This window comes from Felis catus, chromosome A2 (assembly GCF_018350175.1).
Source record: "Felis catus isolate Fca126 chromosome A2, F.catus_Fca126_mat1.0, whole genome shotgun sequence".
Taxonomy (NCBI): domain Eukaryota; kingdom Metazoa; phylum Chordata; class Mammalia; order Carnivora; family Felidae; genus Felis; species Felis catus.
Genome location: NC_058369.1, coordinates 133,314,179 through 133,337,610, shown reverse-complemented (window position 1 = coordinate 133,337,610; position 23,432 = coordinate 133,314,179). Strand labels below are relative to the sequence as shown.

Genomic DNA, 23,432 nt, shown 5'->3' with positions numbered 1-23,432 from the left:
TTCAATTTAATGGGGAAAAGATTTAATAAATGATGCTGATATAATAAATTATCTTTCTAGAAAATTAAGTTATAATTATTTTAAGCCAAAAGGCAAACAATTTCAAGTGGATTTAAATGTAAAAAATAAAGTGATACAAATCTTAGCAGGAAACTAAGCAGTTACATATATAATATATAGGTGAAACTACAACGATAAAGGAAACTAAAGTATTTATATAGGACGTGGTGATGGGAAACAACAATATCCATTGTTTCAGGGAACACTACAAATTGCAATGCTGGTGATAATAGGAGAAAAAATGCTTTTAAAAAGTAATCTGCAGGGGCGCCTGGGTGGCTCAGTCGGTTGAGCGTCTGACTTCGGCTCAGGTCACGATCTCACGGTCCGTGAGTTCGAGCCCCGCATCGGGCTCTGGGCTGATGGCCCAGAGCCTGGAGCCTGCTTCCGATTCTGTGTCTCCCTCTCTCTCTGCTCTTCCCCCGTTCATGCTCTGTCTCTCTCTGTCTCAAAAATAAATAAACGTTAAAATTAAAAAAAAAAAAGTAATCTGCAACTTTAATTAAAATGAAAAATTACCTCCACCACTCTACCCATGACAACCCCTAGGAATCTATCCTATAGAAATATAATTTCCAGTAGGTAAGGATACATGTACAATGTTATTTATGGCAACACTGTGCTTAGGGAAAATAACTGAAAATAACGTAATATCATTATTAAAAGAGTCATTGAATATATTGTGCCATGATCCATATCATAGACTAGTATAAAATCATTACAGAGAAAGAATTAAAGCTCACTTAAAACACTTCCCAGACTATTGAGCTACAAAAGCAAAATACAGACAAATATGTTTAATATACTATTAAATACAGCACATACCGAAAAAGAGAAAGGTCTCTTAGGTAGAGACATAATTATACACGTATGTGTAAATGTATTATATAACCTAACTTCTATTGTTAAACTCCAGGAGCACCGTTCATGCATGTGAAGCTGTGTATATGATGACTGTGTATTTTTGTGTGTTTGGTTAGAAACACCAATATGGATATTATATGCATATGGATATGGGAACAGATACAAACGTAGATGTAGAGGGGTTCCTGGGTGGCTCAGTCAGTTGAGCAACTGACTCCTGATTTTGGCTCAGGTTATGATCCCAGGGTCGTGGGTTCAAACCCCACATCAAGCTCTGTGCTGAGCATGGAGACTGCTTGAGATTCTCTCTCTCCCTCCATCCCTTCTTCCCTTCCCCACTCTGCTTATACTCTAAAATAACCCCACAAATGTAGATGTAGATAGGAGATAAATTTAAATACGATGGTATATACATAAAAAATATAGAAGCATAGAACTTTGGTAGCATTATTATGCTATTATGTTATTAACATTATTCTGAGTGTGGGGAGGATGCAGAAAGTCTTTTGAAGGACACAAAAGAAAAAGACTACACCTGCACACATATACACACTACCAAGATGCCTAATTTTATGCCACCTATAAATTTCTATCTGCATGTTATATAGATGTTAATAAAAAAGAAAAGACAGAAACTGTTATTTCTGAAATAATGAGATCTAACATTTATGGAACTTCTACTTAGGTCTTGTGCTTAGCACTTCATCAGCATCAGCTCATGGAAGGAATCCTCATTGACTGGCTATGTAAATTCAACTCATGAGAGGATTTCTCAATTCTTCACCCCACTTTGTTAAAATCTGAGTGACTGTTACTTTGTTTCTTGTTCATTCATTCACCTGACCTGTGATGGAGGACATCGATCACTGCTTAATAAAGCAGATAAGCCATATCTGCTTGCATATTATCTTCACTCAGTGTTCATCTTCATTCTTTCCCTCATAAGCACTCAACATTGCTAGGGTCAGTTACGAGTCTTTGCTAGTGAGAAATGCATAATAAATGCACACATATAAAGAAGAGCCACTAGAAATAAGTAGGCAATAATTTGGTAGTGAATTCCAAATTAAAACATGCTGTTAGGTCTTTGGACAAGTTACATGATGTTACTATGCATGAGAATTTTTAAAAAGTGGGTTCTGTAAGTGATTTTGAAGACCATGATCTCTAAGATTTCCTAATTCTACCCCTTCTGCTCATGAATATTCAGATTTGAAAAATCTATGCTCCTTTCTATTTTTATCCTCTAACTCCTGGCAAACGGTAGGTATATATTTATGTATATTACTTCTCCATTGTTGCAAATTACTCCAAAACTTAGTGGTTTAAAAACAGTAATATTTACTATTTATTAGTTTCTGTAAGCTAGAAAATTGGGCATGGTTTAATTGGTTGCGCTAGCTCTGACTCTCTCAAAAGGACGCAGGCATCTCAAGGCTCCACAGTGAAAGATCTAATTCCCACCTCACTCATGAGATTACTTACAGAATTCAAAACCCAGAACTAATATTCTTCCTCCTTTTAATTTGATTAATTCTTGATGAAATAAAAAGCCATAATGGATAATCCCATATCTCAAGAAAGTGCAGTTGCCTCTAGGAACACTCAGGAGCCTCTAGTATCTAAGGGTGACCTCCTATTGAACATAAGCAAAAAGTTGGGATCCTCAGCCATATGAAGAAATGAATTCTGCCCAACAGCCTGAATGAGCTTGCAAGCCGATTCTTCCCCAGTAGAACTTCTAGAAGAGAGCTCACCCAACAGAAACCTTACAACTCTAAGCACAGGATTCAACTACCCAGTGCTTGGACTCCTGACCAATGGGAACTGTGAAATAATAAATATATACATTTTTTATGCTGCTAAACTTGTGATAATTTGTTGTGTACACTGAAAATGATTACAGCCTGGATTCTTGAAAAAAAAATTTTGAGACAGAGAGTGCAAGTGGGGGAGAGGCAGAGAGAGGGGGGAGAGCCCAACACAGGGCTTGGTCTCACGCAACTGTGAAATCATGACCTGAGCCAAAATCCATAGTTGAACCAACTGAGCCACCCAGGCACCCCTAATTATTTTTCTTGAAAACATAGCACATTTTCCTGGTTTTTTGTATGTCAAGTAATCACAGATTGTATCCTGGATATTGAGTGTTATATTGCAAAAACTCTGCATTCCTTTATATTCCTTTGAATATAGGGAATTTGATTTGATTCCCTATATTCCTTTGAGTATAGGGAAATTGATTTGATTTCCCAAACTGAAAACTCTGCCTCAACTATAGTATCTCAAATCTCAGTTCCGCTTTCCGGTTTTTAAGTATAATTCAGATACTTAGAATTTATACACAGAATCTAGGCTTCCTCTTCTCTAGTTCTTTAATTATCATGGTTACTTGTCATTTTGTTTTACAGGGCCATCTTGAGGTGTTCTTTGATTCCTTACACCAGAAAGATCATGGTTTTCTACCGGAACTTCAACTTCCTGCCTTTGGTCCACAGCTTACAGAAACTAAAAGTCAAATCATGCCATTTCCTTCCTTCATTCAAGTTTTTACTTCCCTCCAAAATATCTCAACTTTTGTCCATTGTCTTTATCCATAGTCTTCAGTAGTTTTTTATCGTTTGTTTTGCTTTTTGCTTTTGTTTTGGTAATATTTTCTCCAAAACTGATCATGGTAATATGTGAAAGGACTAGTCCTTTAGAAGCTTACCCCCCCTTATAGGAAGCAGATGCACCAAACCTATACTTTGATCAATAGATCACAGGTGCAAAATACTAAGCATTTCATTTTGTTCAACTGTAAGCTGTATCATCCAATCTTCATCATTCTCCATGTTTATAGACCAGTTAATGTTCTGTAACAAAACACTACTCATCACTTTGCTGTGAAGTATCAATGGACTCAAAGGCTTGTTAAATTTGTCGTATATATTTAATGTGTATTCAGACTTGTACCTTAATATGTCTCTTTGTGTTTCTTCAGTATTTTCAGTGAAGGAGTATTTAAAAAACCATGTATTCTGCCTTTTGGACCTTTACTATATCTTGAATCCATAACATGTGTCTATTATTCTTCATATATATTCAGAGCATATCTTAGAATAGTTCCTTTGGAACCATTATCCAATGTATGCTGTGAACGCATATGAACAGCAGAATACATTTGCATAATATGAGTTCATATTGAATGCATAGCAAAATCTTTACAAAAATATAGCTATAATATTCAAAAGCTATTTACTTAAACACATTACTTACTATTCTACCATTTATTAAATGTTATTTTTCAATTGTATAGTAGAAATCAATAGAAAACCCAGGTTTTCTGGGGGTTATATGTTCAAAGAAAAAAGTTTTTTTTTTTAAACTAGATCCTTTCTGCTGGTATCCTCAAGAGAATACATCAATATAGGGGAAAGAATTGGCAGCTTTATTTGTAATGAACTTATTTTCATTGCGCTCATCACATAGCTGTTATTCTTAAAGGTTCTCTAACAGACGTCAAAGTTTGGATAAACTTCTAAAGTCCCCCAATTCTGCAAGTTGTAAATTAAATTACATTTATAGCCATTTAACAAAATATATAGTATCACAGGTAGCTAGTTTTTCATCAACTACAAGAGCCCAAAAATTACCTAATCTCATATTGTGAATCCAACATGTCCTTTACTTTCTTGATGAATCTTTGAAGGTCAGTTGGTCACCAAGTAAAAAGAGGCAGAAGATCTGTCAATTGTGTGATGTTGAATACCTTAAGATAGTGTTACAGGGCCATAAAATGAATGACTTCATGTAGTCGAGAAATGCCAAGGGCTCTTTAGAGAAGTATTTTATGTCCCATTAGTACAATGAAATCAAATTTCACAATAGCACAAAACAAAAGAGACAGACCTCTGCATTCAGGCAGTGTGTTAGCACGAGCATGAAATCTACGACATCTAGTTGGGAGACTCCAATTATGTACAGTGTACCAAAGTTACTTCATAATCTACATAATGTTGTTTTAGCCAGTAGTCACTATTGTTATTAATAGGTACTTATGTGATTAATACAAAAATTAAACATTTGCTACTAGGCATTTAATACTGTCTTAACTAAAAAATAAACTGTCACAACATTCAAAAGAAAGCACTCTTAAACCCCATATTTTCCATTCATAAAGTAGCCTTTTCTTAAACATGACCATATTACTATTAACATTATTAAAAGTATAAAAAATATCTGTAGAAATGAGTATTGAAAAGAGGGACAGAAACAATGATGCCTACTCTCTCTACTTTTATCCACCATAATATTAGAAGTCCTAACCACAGCAATTAGATGAGAAAAAGAAATAAAGGTCATCCAAATTGGAAAGAAGTAAAACTGTCACTATTTGCAGATGACATCATTTTATATGTAGAAAAGTCTAAAGACTTCAAAAACCTGTTAGAGTTCATCAATGGATTCAGTAAAGTTGCAGGATACAAAATTCCTAAGTAAGAAATCAATTGTTTCTATACATTAATAACTAAGTAGAAGAAAAGGTAACAATCCCATTTACAATTACATCAAGAAAAAAACCTAAGAAGGGATTTCACTAAGGAGATGAAAGACCTATGAACTGCCAACTGGAAGACACTGATGAAACAAACTGAAGAGGATCCAAATAAATAGAAAGATATTTCATGCTCATTAATTGGAAGCATGAATATTGTTAAAATGTCCATATTATCTGGGACACCTGGGTGGCTCAGTCGGTTGAGCCTCTGACTTCAGCTCAGGTCATGGTGTTGCATGGTGAGTTGGAGCTCCATATCAGGCTCGCTGTTGTGAGGCTCTCAGTACACAGCCGGCTTCCTATCCTTTGTCCCCCTCCCTCTGCCCTTCATCTGCCTGGGCTCTCTCAAAAATATTTTTTTTTAATTTTTTAACGTTTATTTATTTTTGAGACAGAGAGAGACAGAGAATGAACGGGGGAGGGTCAGAGAGAGGGAGACACAGAATCTGAGACAGGCTCCAGGCTCTGAGCTGTCAGCACACAGCCCAATGCGGGTCTCGAACCCATGAACTGTGAGATCATGACCTGAGCCAAAGTCGGACGCTTAACAGACCGAGCCACCCAGGCACCCCAAAAATAATTACTAAAAAAAGTCCATATGACCTAATATGGTCTACACATTCAGTAAAATCCCTAACAAAATGCCAATGACATATTTCATTAAACGACATTCAAACCTAAAATTTGTATGGAACCACAGAAGACCCCAAATAGCCAAAGCAAACTTGAGAAAGAGTAACAAAGCTGCAGGGGTCTTCCTTTCTGATTTCAAACTATACTACACATTCATAGTAATCAGAACAGGATAGTATTAGCATAAAAATAGATACATCAATCAATGAAAAAGTATAAAGAACCCAGAAATAAATCCAGTCATGTATGGTCAATTAATTTATGACAAAGGAGCCAAGAATATAGGACAAGAAAAAGATAGACTCTTTAATAAGTGGTGCTGGAAAAACCAGACAGCCACGTGCAAAATAATTGTTATTTTATATTAATATTATTTATATCAGACACAGAATTAACACTAGTGGATTAAAGCCTTCAAGGTAAAGCCTGAAACCAAAAAAAGCTCATAGGAAAAAAAAAACATACAGGGTAAGTTCCTTGACATAGGTGTTGGTGATGATTTTTTGGGTTTGACACAGGAAGCAAAGGCAACAAGAGCAAAGATAAACAAGTGAGATCACATCAATCTAAAATGCTTTGTAAAGCAAAGGAAGCCACCAACAAGAACAAACAAACAAAACGATCAACAAACAAAAGATCAAAACAAACAGGAAAGATCAACATACCAAATGGGAGAAAATATTTGCAAACCATTTATGTGATAAGGGGTTAATATCCAAAATACATAAAGAACTCCTACAACTCAATAGCCAAAAAAAAAAAAAAAAACTGATTAAAAAAATGGGCAGAGGTTCTGAATTGGTATTTTTCTGAAGAAGACATGTACATATAGTCAACAGATTCATGAAAACATATTCAACATCACTACTCACCAGAGAAATGCAAATCAAAATCACAGTATAACTTCACACCTATTAGAATAGCTATTACCAAAAAGATAAGAAATAACAAGTATTGGTAAGGTTGTGTAGAAAAGAAAATCCCTATGCACTATTGATAGGAATGTAAACTGGCTCAGCCACTATAAAAAAAAAAGTTTGGCAATTCTTCAAAAAATTAAAAATAGAACCACCATATGATCAGCAGTTCCACCTTTGGGTATTTTTCCAAAGAAAATAAAAACATTAACTTGAAAATAAATTTGCACCCTCCTATCCATTGCAGCATTATTTACAAAAGCCAAGATGTAGTAACAATGTAAATGTCCATTAATGGATAAATGGATAAAGAAAATATGGTATAGATATGCAAAGAAATATTTTTCAGCCATAAAGAAATCCTGCCATTTGTATCAATATGAATGGACAGTTAGGGAATTATGCTAAGTGAAATAAATCAGACAGAAAAAGACAAATACTATATAATCTGAAATGTAGAGTCTATAAATCAAAACAAAAACCCAACTCAAACATACAGAAAGCAGATTGGTGGTAGCCAGAGGTGGTGGGTGGGGGGAGTGGGTAAAATGGGTAAAGGGGGTCAAAACGTAAAAACTTCCAATTATAAAAATAAATGGGATGTAATATACAACATGTTGATTGTAGTTAATGCTGTATTGCTTATTTTAAAGTTGCTAAGAGAGGAGATGGTAAAAGTTCTCATCATAAGAAAAACTATATGGTGACAGATGTTAACCAGACTTACTGTGGTGATTTCACAGTACATAAAAAATATTGAGTCATCATGTTATACATCTGAAACTAATATAATGTTATAGGTCAATTATATTTCAATAAAAATATGAACACATAGAGAAATGTATTCATAATACATATTTTAAAGAAAATAGTATTTATTATTTTTACATGTATTTTATTTATTTAAATTCATTAGTTCACATACTGTGGAGTATCGTTTTTAGAAGTAGAACCCAGTGATTCATCACTAACACAAAAACCCAGTACTTGTCCAAACAAGTGCCTCCTTAATGCCCATCACCCATTTAGTCCATCCCCCCCCCCCCACCCAACACCCCTCCAGCAACCCTCAGTTTGTTCTCTGTATTTAAAAGTCTCCTGTGGAAAACAGTATGGATTATTATGGATCCACTGGGTTATTCTTCTTTTATCCTAAATAGTTTATTCTGTTTTCTTTAAGCTAGTTGATTCCACTGGACTAGATTTAAAATTCTCTGTTCAAGTAAAATCCTCCCCAACATCATGTGTAAAAGTAGCTTGGTTTACATTTTATTGGTTCCTGTCAACTTCCTCAGTTTTTGGCATAATCCTTGACGTGTAGTTCCAAGGAGTTGGAGGGTTTAAACAATCAGTCTGGAAAACAGTACAAGAGCCATTCAGCTCTTTCCTACAGCTGAGGGTATTGCCTTTATCTTGCAAGGTGCCTGGTTTGCGTATAGACTCTGAATATTCACTAATGAATGAAATTAATACCTTGAGGTGCCATTCTCCTCTAGTGTCATGTAGACTAAGCCTTATATATCCAATTTTGAAAGAATTGTTGGGTCAATAGAAACCTATGTGGTATATGAAATTGAATAGGAAAATATATTTTTCAGAAACAGTATAAAACAAAGATCCCCATATTAGGTAAGAGTCATGGACAGCATGATGGGAGATGTTGTTTGAAGTTCCATCTTTACCTAGCAAGTTTTTCATCAGAACCTGTGTCAGTGGTACCTCATCTGTAAAACTACCTGCCCAGAATCAGTCAGCTTGTAAGTTGTTTTCAGCAGCAAAATTCATAGACTAGTAAAATCTCAAATGTTATGGAGTATTTAATTGATGAAAAAGTAGATACCCTCAGTTATTCTTTTGAGCCATTATATACTTTTGAGGAATAAATATTCTCTGACATTCTCACCTTAGTTAGGTACTATGGACTGTCACATACTCCACTGCTTCTTCTGAATTTCCATGATTTTGCTTGTCATCCTAATATTTAAGATATAGTTCAATTTCCTATTTTAAATAGAAAGGAAAAGATGAAATAAATGATAAAAGTAGAAATGAAAAATGGGGCAAATTTTTTAATTCTTACAAAAATAGGTTTCTATTCTATATAGAAAATGGTAAAATTCTGAAAAACTAGATATAGACAAATTATCTTTTAAAGTAGAAACTCACCAGGCAAAAATTGAGATAGAGGTGACATTATACAACATGAGAGTTCCCAGAGAGTAGGAACCATGTGTTCTTATATTTCTTTCATTTAAAAAATTTTCCTAGAATTTATCTCAGTATTGGGCAAATGTGCTCAGTTAGTACATGTTGATCAAAAACAATGAAAAGAAAAAAAAAGATGAAACTTGGACAGGATATAATTTCAATGTCTGTTCATCATATAACGTTTAGTTCACAAAGCATCAAGGCATGGGAAGTGGCCCAAGTCAAAGTAGACTCTATGCTCTCCCACGTTAGAGAGCCATCTGGAACACAGAGTATATCCCCTACTAGCTAAACTATTGAAAAATAAATGATATCATGTAGTTTACGTAACTCCCTCTCTTTCCCATCCCCACTTCCTCTCCCCCACTGAATAGCCAGAGGGGAGTGGGAAAGGTAGAAGAATTCAGAATAAAGTAGTTCCATGGTCGTCTAATATTAAGTCAACTGGCAAAAAGTATACTGGACAACAAGGACGGGGACATTTTAAGAAATGACAAAGTCAACGATTCTTATTACTAGAGTAAACCCACATGAATAAAAAGCAAAGAGAAACACAATAATACACAGCCCATCAGTTGTTAATTCCCCACTAAAAAAAAAAAAAAAAAAAAAAAAAAAAAGTAGTAATTCAAAGCTAAGTGGTTGGACCAAGCTAAGTGGTTGTGATTTAGTCTATTTCTTAACCATCTGGAATTTCAACCCTGATTCCTCAAGCTCCTTAGTGTGTGTGTTCTTCCAGCTGCTTTGTGAATCAACAGTCTTCCTTTTTATCCTCCCCACTTCCACCATCTTACAAACACTCCTACTCCATACTTAGCCTGCTGCAACAGCTTCTCTTCTAGTCTTCCTGGACTTGCTTTTCTCTGTTCTAATCCACTATAAACACCAAATGTGGATTAAATCTTCCTGAAACCTTGAATTACTATGAGTCTCTTTTCTGAAATTTTCTGTGTAACTACTTCATTTAAGTTCAAAACCCTCAATCTATCATTCAAGTCTCTGAGCTCACTCTCCTTGTCTACCATTATCTTGCTCTTCTCTACCCCAGAAGGGTGCTCACCATCCCTCTGGCATTTCATGCTCTTTCCTCAGTGGTACCCAGGGTTGTGCTGTACCTCCAGATAGATTCTTTTTCTACTCTCCACGTTCCCAAACTCTGACTACACTACTATTATCACTGATCACAGAACTTCCAATTTTCTTAATCAGAATACTGAGAAAGAAGGTGTGTGTGAACATTGAGAAGACCATCAATGGCCATTGAGTTCAGAAAATGCTTTCCAAAAAAATTGAGACTGGAAATAAGTAGCAGAAGATGGGCAGAATTTGAACAAGGAGGAATAGTTGCAACTCCTTCTCTTACACAGAGAGGCAGCTTGGGGAGATGGTAAAACCAGAGGGATCTTAATTCAGAATGTCTTGGTTCAAATTCTGTTCTCTGTAACTTACTTTCTGAATCATGGGCCACTCACTTGATAGGAATCTGGCTCAATTTTCTTCTCACAGGGTGATGACAAGGATTCGTCACACTTAGTAAATGTAAGCTATGCCCAAACTATTAATAACACAGCAAAACCGTACTGGTGATAGGATATTTCAGGATTATCTTGAATAGATGAATTCAGAATATGAAGTGAAAAAAAATGGATCATAAAGAATAAACATCCTGGGAGGTGAAAAGAGGATCCAAGTAATGCACTCATCAGGAGACTCTAATATCATGGTCCTTTCCACTGGACTCTTTCTTGACAACTTCATTAACTCCCATCAGCATGCCACAGAGCCAAGCACATTGCAATGACAATTAATATAATGGTAACAATGGCTTACTAATTAATCAAACCTGGGCATGGGAAGCTGGGTGGCTCAGTTTGTTGAACATCCAACTCTGGATTTCAGCTCAGGTCATGATCCCAGGGTCGTGGGATTGAGCCTGGTATCAGGCTTTGTGTTGAGTTTGGAAACTGCATGGGAGTCTCCCTCTCCCTGCCCCTCTTTTTTAAAAAAAATTTTTTTTAGATGGGTAAAAATTTTTCTAAACTTTTTCTGTATAAATTCATAATCCCCACAAAAATCTTAATATTTATTTTCCCTATTTTCAAGGTAGGGAAACAGAATGCTCAGAAATTTGTTATTTGCTTATGCATACAGGCTAAACATTTGTAGAATTTGGTTAATTGGATGGTTCCCATATTTCAACCTCTAGCAGAAATCTCTGCTGTAAACTGCAGTTTCTAATTTTCAACTTCTGGATGGATATTTTTCAAACTTAAAATTGAAAATTTCCAACTTAATGTAGCTTTCACCCTCATTTTTTAAGGGGTTAACAGAAAATGGTCTCTCCTTCTCTACTACCATAATTTTCTTCCTTTCTTTGGCACTTGCGACATTATGCCTTCAGCTGCCCTGTATTGGGTGACACAGACCAATGTGGAGTCAGCCACCTTGAGACAAGTGAATGCAGTCTTTTTCCCCCCATGGTGGGCCACTGTGGAGCAGACACTGGGGTAAAGAATACTTGTAGCAGAACATAGGCTGGCTTCTCAGAGTTCTGTTTTGTTGGGTTATATTGAAGGGGATTTTCTGTCTGCTTCTATTGTATGAAGGAACTGAAGTAGTGACCAATGTAGATAGTGCAAAGGACTCAAGTCCTTGGATTCAGCAGAATCCCGAAATGAAACTGTATGAAGAGTATCATAATGTAGATATATTGCAAAGCTTTCTATTTCAAAAGATCTGAAGGTTTTCCCAGATGTTTCTGGGTTAGGTATATGTATTTGAGGTTTCAGATATGTAAAAAACTAGTTCTTCCTCTAATTACACTTCTTAGCTAACTTCATTACTAACAATGCCAGGTCCATATTTAAGTCTCAGGGGAGCTGGGAAACAGTGAAATGGGATTCATAATTTTTTTTTCTGGATGAGAGAAAGAATGAATCAACAGAGGAGAGGAACAGAGAGGGCGGGCGGGGGGGGGGGTGGTGGGGGGAGGGGAGGGGGGGAGAGAGAGAATGAATCTCAAGCATGTTCTACTCTCAGCCCAGAGCCTGCCACCAGGCTTGATCCCATGACCTGAGCCAAATTCAAGAGTCAGACGCTCAACCAACTGAGCAATCCAGGGGCCCCCGTAACAATTTTCTATTAAGATAGAATACCTCAGTAAAAGTTAGCCATATCATGGATGTTGCATGTGTGTATTTCTTCTATAGCATCTAAGCTTTTTATTAGGGGGAAATAACTCACACCTATGCTCTTATGTGACTAATACAAAGTGATGGCATTGATGTGTAAAGCTACAAACTAAAAATGTTTCTGCATAGATACACTAGTTGAAAAATGTGCGTTAAGAGAAATTATTTAGGGACAGAATATAGAGTTTTAAAATAACAGAATGTTTGAGAAAGCCTAAATGAGAGACAGGGGGTAAGAAGAAGATGAGAAGCCAAAGCAGTAGTTGGGCAGGGAGGGGGAATCAGTCATGTCCAAGGACAATTAGGAGCAATGAAATGTTTCCTTACACCCTCACCTTCTTCTCTCCGCTGAATCCTTTGGGGACTGACAGCTCCCTCCCCAACTCTGTATGGTTCTGTTGGGACTTCCAATCACTATACACTGCCTGTGATCACAGGGATGGATGGGACGCAAGCTGTGAATATCTATATTCTTTGCCAAACAGACAGCATCCCCTTCTACTAAGAGAAAAAGCCCAATACACAGAAAGAAGCCGATGGCAGAGATGGGGAGATGACAAAATTTGTTAGTTTATGGATTCCTTTCAAACTAAGAATACACATTTGCCTGTTCTTCCTAGTTCTATGAGCCAATGAATTCTCTTTTTGCTAAAGTGTGAGTTGGGGTTTTGTCACCTGTAACAAACATCATGGTTAATATAATAAACAATGACCGCAGGTGTTACATATGTTACTATGAAGTCAAGGCGATTACAAAAAGATGAAGTCAAGAGATTGAAAAGAGAAAAACAATCTTTCGACTTTTAATCTTTATCAGTGATCTCTGAAAGTGTAATTTCATCTTACTACTGAGGATAAAATCTTGTTTTCAAGTGATTTATTAAACCTCTAGAACTGGAGTAATTTTTGCAAACTTTTCCTCCATCTTTACCATTCCCCTTTCCACCACACATACACTCCACCATTTCTAGACCAGTTTTGTTCACAAAATTAAGTTCCCAGTACTATAACCCACCTAAATTAATGTTAATAAAGCTATGAGCTATATAAGAAATTTAACTTTTGTTCAGTCTAATTATTCAGTTCAAGGACTAGGAAAGTAGTTCTGCCTTACAAACCTATTTTTCTTTTAGAAGGTACTTAACATAAAGCTTATATATGGCAAATACACATTCTTTGAACCCAAAGCATCACTGGAAATTATCCTGATAGAACAAATATTAGTGAATTAATGTACAGTATCAAATAGCTTCAGTTGATATTTGTTAGAATAGTACCCTAAATATAATAGACAATTCATCTCCATGTAAGCTTCAACAACATGGAGACTAGAAATCTTATAGGAGAAACAAAAATACATTCAAGAACATTTAGAGAAACTATTTTTCTCAGCAGGGACTGTCATGGTGAAGGAAGAGCTGACCCAAAAGTAGGCTAATGTGCAAATTTAATAAATCCTTCACATGCAATACTTTCTAGCTTGGATCTAAATCTAGATTTGTGGGCATGTTATGTTTGTGCTTTCCAAGTGAGAATTAATCCCACCCTTCCCTTTTATTTCAATGACTGATGACCTTCTTGAGCCATCCCCTTGGAATATTACAGTTTGGTGTATGTTTATTTTCTGGCCCTTAGCACCCCGGTTATGTACTTTTAGCAGAGAAAACTCCATCTGAGAGCCAGGGAGTATGCTTCTTTCTCTTTGTTACAATTGTTACATTAAGAAATTACAAAGTTTGATTGAATTTTTTTAACACATTGCAGCAAGTACTTGTTAAAGGAGGAGGTTCCTGGGTACTAAGAGCATCTATTTAAAGACATACAATGTCTGAATTTCAAATGCCTAATTTTCTATTAGAACAACACCTAGTTAGATTAGACATGACTCACCCAAACAAATTGAGAGGAAAGAATAGAAGACAACAACCAGAAACATTCTCCAACATTTATTCTTGGCAATCCTTATTGTTTTTATTAGATCTGTCTGTGATCATCTAAGGACCACTTTTCTTTTTTTAACCTTGCCTGGAAATATTTCATTTTTAAATAGCTTAAGATACAAAGTGGTAGCATTGTACCCCTAGAAGACCTGAACCAGGTCATGAAAGGCTGACTCGGCTACGGAATTAGAAAGCAGGATCTGTTATGCACTTTGAAATTTAAAAAAATTGACGATTTAAAAATGTCATGTGCTATTTTATTAAAGATATATACACTACAGATAAAGTAAACTTTTTATCAACCAGTATATCAAGAGCTAAGTATTCTCAAAGTGAGGTCCTCTCAGTACCTTCCTAATAGAGTGAAATATGGTAAAATAATGAAAAATGTATTAGCTTAGAAAATAAAACATTGTACATATAGGCCTATCCACAAAATGTAAAACTAGGTTAAATCAAACAAATGGTTAGTTCCAAAGAATTTTACCTTATCAGAATTGGGTAAAGCTACTTTGTGCTAACTTTGAAAGGTCTCCAAGGCAAATTGTTGAAGGAAAGATGTAGAAAAACATACATATATGGAAATTTAAGTACAAATGAAACAATGGATAAAATACTCCCAGATTCTTACCCATGTGTCTGTGGTTCTATCAAATGAAGTGATTAGACACAGGAATTGGCGATATAAAGTTGACCCTGTACAGTTTTTTTTTTTTTGCATTATATTCAATCATTCACGTTGAAATTTTAAACAATTTTTAAAAGTACTTGAGAGCGTGCGTGCAAGCACACGCACACAAGTGAGGGAGGAGCAGAGAGAGAAGGAGACAGAATCTGAAGCAGGCTCCAGGCTGTGAACTGTCAGCACAGAGCCTGATGGGGGGCTTGAACCCATGAAGTGTGAGATCATGACCTGACATGAAGTTGGACACTTAATCAACTGAGCCATCCAGGGGCCCCCTGAAATTTTATTTTCTTATGATTTTGGTAATTATAATTTTTAACCAATATCAGACTTTAGCCACATAATTATCTTATTTACCTATAAATACATACCTCATGGCAACTTTTATAAAAGATTCTAATACTTTATAAAGTTTACAAGGAATATGCAGATGAGTAAATAGTCTTTAAAAATCTTATTACAGGCTACATCTCCTTCTTATTTTGTACTTCCCCAAGGACCTGGTATAGTGTTCTATTTAACAGTCAAGACTGTTGATTGACTAGCAAAAATTAGGGGGAAAAAAAGCCTGCTGTGTTCTTAAAAAAATGTGAGGAGGCTTTTTAAAAAACAAAAAAAAAATTACAGATTTTAAAACTTAATTTTTAAGATAAAAAACTCCTGATGGGGATTAAGGAGGGTACTTGTGATGAGCACAGGGTGATATCAAGTGATGAATCACTAAATTCTACACCTGACACTAACATTACACTCTAGGTTAACTAACTGGAATATAAATAAAAACTTTACAAAAGTAGACGAAACAAAAACACAGTAACAAAAAGATCATCAACTGCCAAAGAAGAGTGGAAACAGAAGCCGCAGTGGCAGCTCCTACATTTATTCATCCGCTTAACAAGTAATGATTGAGCGCTTACTCTGGACTGAGCATGGTTGAAGGCACTACAGATTCAATGATGAACAAGTCTAAGTTTCTGCTGTCATGGACCATGCACACGGAGATCAAACACCAAAATAGTACTGAAGATCCAAGAAGCCAAGAAAAAGGGCAACAGGATGGCATGATGGGTTACTAGCTTGGCGGAGGCTGGATCAGACCCGTGCTGGGCCTGGCTGTGAAGTGAGGTAGAGTTCCAAAGTACTCAACTGTGGCATAATGAGAACTTCGGGGGATCTGTGAACGCCAATGGCCTCCTCATTGAGGCCAGCATATAAAAGGCAGACATTGCTGGCCCTGTGGTCCTCTGACTCAACTCATCCCTCACTCTGTTCAAGTGACCACTGAAATGCAGGTCTTCGTGAGAGCAAAGTAGACAACAAGGATACGCATAGTCACTACCATGGTTCCCTGCTCTTCTAGAAGATCTGCCCTGCTGGTTTGCTGGGTCAGTGATAGAAATTAAGGAGAAAGAAACCTTAAGCCAAATCCCTGTTGTTATTCTTATCAGTCTCTGAATTTAGATCATTTGTGATCTCACAATTCATCAAGATAGACACATTTTTTATTATCTGATTTTCATTTGAAATTCTTTTCATGAGACTTTGAATAGAAGGTATTAGGCAAGGTCAAAATCAAGAGACGTCCAGGATACAACAGTTTTTGTTTTTGTTTTAGTCCTGATAAAGTTTTTAAATGGAGTGGAAAAGCAGGATTACAAAAATTTTGATTTATAAGAGTTATATGTAACAAATGAATCCTTTTAGCACATAAATAGATCTTATGTGTATTTTGAAATACAAATATCAGAAGTCTCAGTTTGATCACCTTCATTCACGTTGACCTTCACCTTTCAAATTAGGCACCCCAAAATGTCTGGTTCACATTAACTCTCATTCCACTTACAAAGTCTATGCATATCCATTGATACTCTTCTTAGTGATACTCTAAGTTATGCCAAATATTCAGAAATGCTCCAAATGTTGCCTTCTGAAGACATTCTCAATAAAAGAAAATGTTAAGTTTTGGCTCTACTAAGGAAATTCTAGAAATCAGAGTAGTCTAAAGAAATGAATTGATCCAGTACTCTTTGAATTACTGGGTCCCACACACAAAACCATGGACTAGAAGACTCTTGAAAACTTTCTAAAAATACAGATTACCAGGCACTGCCGACAAGAATTTTTAAGTTTATTTATTTAGAGGGGGCGAGGGGCACAGAGAGGGGGCCAGAGAATCCCAAGCAGGCTCCATGCTGTGTGGAGCCTATTGCAAGGCTCCACCTCATAACCGTGAGCTCATGAGTGGAGAGACATGAAGAGTCAGTCACCAGTCACCCGACTGAGCCACCCAGGCACCCCAGGAATTTTAATTCAACACATAGCAGTTGAATACCAGGCAACTCTGTCTTTTAAAACTCTTCACTAATTTTGCTCAAAGAACAGGTTTGGTAACCATTATGTTTGACTAAAAGCTCTTCTATATACGTTGTTTTAGCTGGCCTTTTGTTCTAGTTACATTTTAGTATATCTTTCTGGTCTTGTTTTCCTAAGCGTACATCTTTTGTAACATAGTCACAATAATACTAGGACTATTGTTTTTGTAAAGTTGAAATGTACCAATTTTTAAGATTTTTAAAAAATCTAAGATATTGGATTCTCAAAATGGTAATGTATATAAATAGTTTACTGAAGTATTACATTTATAATTCAAAAACAGAACAGTGGTACCGATTTCCAATAAACAATATAACTAAAACCTTTAGGTTGGAATTTTTTACATTAATAAAAACTTTGAAAATTATGCTTTTGAAATTGCGTCTTGATGTTAGCTAAGTCTAGCAATTCCAAGAAGCTTTATAAACAAAATGGAAGGGATAGAATTCAACTGCTTTTTTGTATTATAGGTGAAAAACCTTTTGGCCTGACTTTAATAACTTTAAAAACAATTTAATTTAAAAACCCTATAATTCACGAACTTGAGAAAGTGGTTGGTGGTCTTTTACAGAAGTTCTGAAGTGGGACGTTTAAGGAATTCTATGTGGAGAATGATCTGACCTACTGAAGAGGCCATGAAGGAAGTGACTGAGTCTGATTTTCTTTCTTTGTAGGATTATCCATTCCACATTTTTACATGTGAATAACCACTTTTCCATTTTATTACTATCTGTTTAAATACCATTTGTTAAATTGAATTTCATTCCTCAACAACTATGAAAAAACAATGTTTTTTTTGGTTACCGTTGGTAACCATTACCATTGGTAAATGGTTACTATTAGTTACCAGTACCAGGGTGAGTAGCATCTTAAAATCAATCTGTCAACAAATGAAAAGACAACCTATAAAACAGGAGAAAATATCTGCAAATTATATAGCTGATAAGGAGTTAATATCCAAAACATATAAAGAACTCATACAACTCAATAGCAAGCAATCTGATTAAAAAATGGGCAGAGGCGTCAGGCTCTGGGCTGATGGCTCGGAGCCTGGAGCCTGTTTCCGATTCTGTGTCTCCCTCTCTCTCTGCTCCTCCCCCGTTCATGCTCTGTCTCTCTCTGTCCCAAAAATAAATAAAAAAAAATGGGCAGAGGATCTAAACAGGTATTTTTCCAAAGAGGAAGACAGAAGACTAACATATTCATGAAAATGTATTCAACATCCCTAGTCATTAGGGAAAAGCAAATCAAAACCACAGTGAGATAACACCTCACTCCTGTTTTAATGGTTATCATCAAAAAGATAAGAAATGTCAAGTGTTGGTGAGGTTGTGGAGAAAAGGGAACCCTCATCAACAGTTTGAGGTAATGTAAATTACTTCAGCCATTATGGAAAGCAGTATGGGGTTCCTCAAAAAATTAAAAACCTAACTACCATGTGATCCAGCAATCCCACTTCTGGGTATTTATTCAAAGAAAATGTAAACACTCACTTGAAAAGATAGATGTACCCCATTTTCACTGCAGCATTATTTGCAATAGCCAAGATACAAAATCAACCTAAAGGGGCTCCTGGGTAGCTCAGTCAGTTAAGCCTCCGACGTCAGCTCAGGTCATGATCTCAGGGTTTGTGAGTTCAAGCCCCGCATCAGGCTCTGTGCTGACAGAGCCTGGAGCCTGTTTCAGTTTCTGTGTCTCCCTCTCTCTATGCCTCTCCCCTGCTTGCACTCTGTCTCTCTGTCTCTCTCTCAAAAATAAATAAACGTTAAAAAAAAATAACGTGTCTAGTAATGGATGAATGGGTAAAGAAAAGGATATAAAATTTTTAATATATTTAGTGGAATATCATACACTCTTAAAAAATGAGATCGTGCCCTTTGTGACAATTTGGATGGACCTTGAGGGCATTATGTTAAGTAAATAAATCAGACAAAGGTCCAATGCCATACAGTCTGACTTCTATGTGGAATCTCCACAAACAACCAAACAAAGTCACAGATAGAGAACAGAGTGGTGATTGTCAGAGATGGGGGTAAGGACCAGGTAAAGGGGGCCAAAAAAGTACAAACTTCAGTGATAAAATAAGTCATAGAGATATAAAGTACAACAGTGACCATAGTTATGGTGACTACAGTTAACCATAGAGTTTGGACATTTGAATGTTACTAAGGAAATGTATCTGAAAAGTTCTTAACAAAAAGAAAAGAATTCTATGTGTGGTGATGATTGTTAACCAGACTTGTGATGACCATTTCACATTATGTATTATTGAATCATTCTGTTGGATACCTGCAACTATTATGTCAATTATACCTCAAAGAAAAATACTAACACACACATCCCATTCTCAAAGATGCTGTCTCAAGTCCAAATTCTAATTTTAAAAGCTACCCAGGTAGTTCTAATGTGCAGTCAAGGTTGAGAACCACTGATCTAGAGGGAGACAGATACACATAGAAGATTCAAAGGACTTCAGAGGTCAGTGGCCCAGGTTCAGTATGTAACTTCAGGATGTCAGGGACCCCAGCTCCCTGTCATCTTTCATCTTGTTGCTCTCCCATGACCTACACTGTCCAGATCATCTCACTGCGCCAGCTCTGGCCAGCATGTCCATATTCCAGCCAGAGGGTGGAAAAGGACAAACAGTGGGCCCTCACTCAATGATAAAACATCTAACAAGTTGCACCTACAACTGTCCCTTTCATTGCATTTGTCAAGACCTAAATACACTTGATCACCCCTAGATAAGAGAGGTGGGAAAATGTAGTTTCTATTTCTGGATAGCATCTGCTCAGAAATAACACATAGTTTCTTCCTCAGGAGGTTAAAAGTCTACTGTAGTAGGTTAGGCTGTGAGTAATTAATGGGGAAATAGAGATTACCAGTAGAGTTTCTGGATATGTGTGAATAAAGCTGATCTTACTTGCCAATTTTCTCTCCACTACAATTTCAGGATGATAATTCCAAATATTCTAGTGTGAACTATTAATGAAAACTGTTAGCCCCCAACACAGCCCCAAGATACCACTTCACTTTCAAGGAATAGGAAATCGAAGGGAAAGTAGGAGTCCAGGCAACAAGGATTCCATCCCAAATTCCAAACGGTTTTTCCTTCTTATCCACCTGTCAACATGATAAATATGTGAGGTACTTTTCCTATATTGTCTCTTCAGTGCCAAGTTTAATTTTAATGCCAATATATTCTGTGAAAGGCATCTCCTGGACTCTCTGAAGACGCATGTGGGAGATTCTGGTCTTGAGAGCTAATTTCAGCACGTCTTAAGTGTGGTTAACAGAAGCCAAAGACCAAACTGAGGATATTTAAGGTGATGTATCTTTTAAGATAATGGCAGCCAAGAATGGGAGCAATTGGCTGCAACCAGAGCCCATTTTTTACCAAATAAACCATGATGGGTAAGAAAGAGCTTGGTATAGAACCACACAGGTAGAAATGCACTGATACTATTATCAAATAATAGTATCCCCAAAAGAACTCTCTTTCTCATAGGACAAGGGGCATCTGATTTTTTTCAACATAAATCAACGTCTGTGAACATTTTATCTCATTTTTAAATATATGTATCTATTTTTTTAAAAAAATAATTTTTATTCATTTTTGAGACAGAGACAGCAGGCATGGGGGAGGGGCAGAGAGAGAATGAGAGAGAGAGAGAGAGAGAGAGAGAGAGAGAGAGAGAGAGAGAGAGAATCTGAAGCAGGCCCCAGGCTCTGAGCTGTCAGCACAGAGCCTGATGTGGGGCTCAAACTCACCAACCTTGAGACCATGACTGAGCTAAAGTAGGACCCTCAAGTGACTGAGTCACCCAGGCGCCCCTAAATATATGTATATTTTTTAAATACAAAGTGGAGTAGTAGAGAAATCGGGCAGAGTGCTTGAGCCAAGTGATTGAAGTTTACACCAGCTGCAATGGCACAAATAGATATCAGGTGCCTAATGTTTGCCAAAGGACACAGGGTCACTGCTGGGTTATTATTGGCCAAAAAACAAGGAAATCATAATCTAAATCTAATCATGAAAAACATCAGTTTTCTTCAAATGTCAAGCCACACCGAACACCCATATTCTGTAATTTCTAATGCACGTAAATAGTCTTGTTCAGCAGTCTAGAGAGCCTGTCTCTTCTAATTACTCTTCTTTTTCAGACATTTCTGAGTTATTGTTCTGAGTCTTGTTCAGCAGTCTAGAGAGCCTGTCTCTTCTAATTACTCTTCTTTTTCAGACATTTCTGAGTTATTCTGGGCCATTTAATGTCATCCTCTTTATATATCCATTTTCTTAATCCTGATAGAGAATCCAGATGGGACCCAAAGACTCCATATGATCCTTTTTTTAACCGACATCCCAGGACCCACCTCATCCCATGTAGGAATCTTGCATAGCAACACCTTCCCAAGTTCCTCTCTCACCAAGAGAACATTGTTGGAAGTTGCAAGTTCATAATTAATCGTGGGTATTGCTCAAAGCATATCATATGTCTGAATGGAGACATGGAGAAGGTCCTGGGATATAGGGGAGCAGTGTCTAAAAGAGCTAATCTTGGATATCCTAGGAGAAGGGAAGAAAAAAATCAGTGGAAGTCAAACTTGTTAAGAACACTAGAGATACAGAAGAAAACGTTTGCATGTTCTAAAACCATAGATTTGGGGGAGAAAAAAAGGACAACTGACCCAGGACATGACATTTACCTGAGAATCTGCCTGCCGTAGCTTCCTCTTCTTTCATTCAGTTTCTTCCTCGGGTGAGATTATCTGGAGGAGTCACACATGCATCTTGAGAAACACCTTTGAAGGCTCAGGCACTGACCTTCACCTACTATCACCACTTCTGCAGGCAGAAGAGACATGAACTACAAAAAAGCCAACCCATCCCTGTCCTTTGCTGCAGGAGAGACTCAGGAGCAATGAGCTCCTACACAGAGACCAAACTTGAAGCTTCTCCTTCCCTGTCTTCAAGGGCTCTCTTCTCCCACAGATGCCCAAAAATTCAGCTACAGAATGGACATTGTGTGGTGATCTGCCTGTCCTACTAGACACATGCAGAGCAAACCCTGTTACCCAAACCCTGAGTGAAGGTGGAACTCAACTCTCATAAATACACTCAGGAGCCCTCATACTTAACCCTGGCCTCACCTTAGAATCACCTGGAGCACTTAGTTAAAACCACACTGATGTTCCCACCCAGACCAACTGACAGAACCTGTGGGTGAGGGAACAGGTGCTGATGGTTCTTAAAACCACGTACGATCCTAGTTGGAAGTGTGGGCTTCTCCAGCTTCTAAGGCTCTACCATACATAAAAATCAATCAGATAAATGTTAATTAAATTCACTGTGGTGACTTTTTTTGCAATATATACAAATACTGAATCATTATGTTATATACATAAAACTAATATACTGCTATATGCAAATTATACCTCAATTAAGAAATATCACCTTGAGATAAAAAAAATAAAATACAAAGAGAAGAATTAGTCAGGATCAAATCCTCCCTGGAGCTCTTAACCCTAGCCCAGAATGTGACCTGGATTATTTGAAAAATATGACTCTTCTAGGAAGGCCAAGCCAATGAAAATAACACTTAGAAGAGATTCTAGGTCATATATATATATATATATATTTTTTTTTTCTCTGCTCAAGATCTAGGTTACACTTCAAGAAGAGGAGCTAATCCTTAAGAAATTAAAAAAAGAATAAATGAGAGGCACCTAGCTGCCTCAGTCTGTAGAGAATGCAACTTTTGGGGTTGTAGGTCTGAGACCCATGTTGGGTGTAGAGATTACTTAAAAATGAAATCTTTAAAACAAACAAACAAACAAACATAAATAAATAAATAAATGTGGTTAATATGAGGAGAAAAGACCTCTTAAATTACTTTCTAATGGTCTAGGCAGTAATAGCTTCCCTGTTTACAGAATTTTCTGGGGCAGGAACAGGGGGACAGAAACATGAGGCTAGGGCACTCAGCTATGTTCTCATTGGAGTTTTGCAGCAGATAAGAA

At 36.7% G+C, this 23,432-nt stretch overlaps 1 long non-coding RNA gene across 1 annotated transcript; it reads right to left on the bottom strand.

Annotated features, from left to right (window-relative positions):
- Positions 1–439: 439 nt before the first annotated feature.
- LOC123383977 lies at positions 440–22,653 on the bottom strand. The gene is made up of 3 exons (XR_006594443.1): positions 22,119–22,653; positions 8,918–9,015; positions 440–503 (listed from the first exon to the last, which is right to left on the bottom strand). It is a non-coding gene; the product is annotated as an uncharacterized LOC123383977 (long non-coding RNA).
- Between the last annotated feature and the right edge of the window lie 779 nt (positions 22,654–23,432).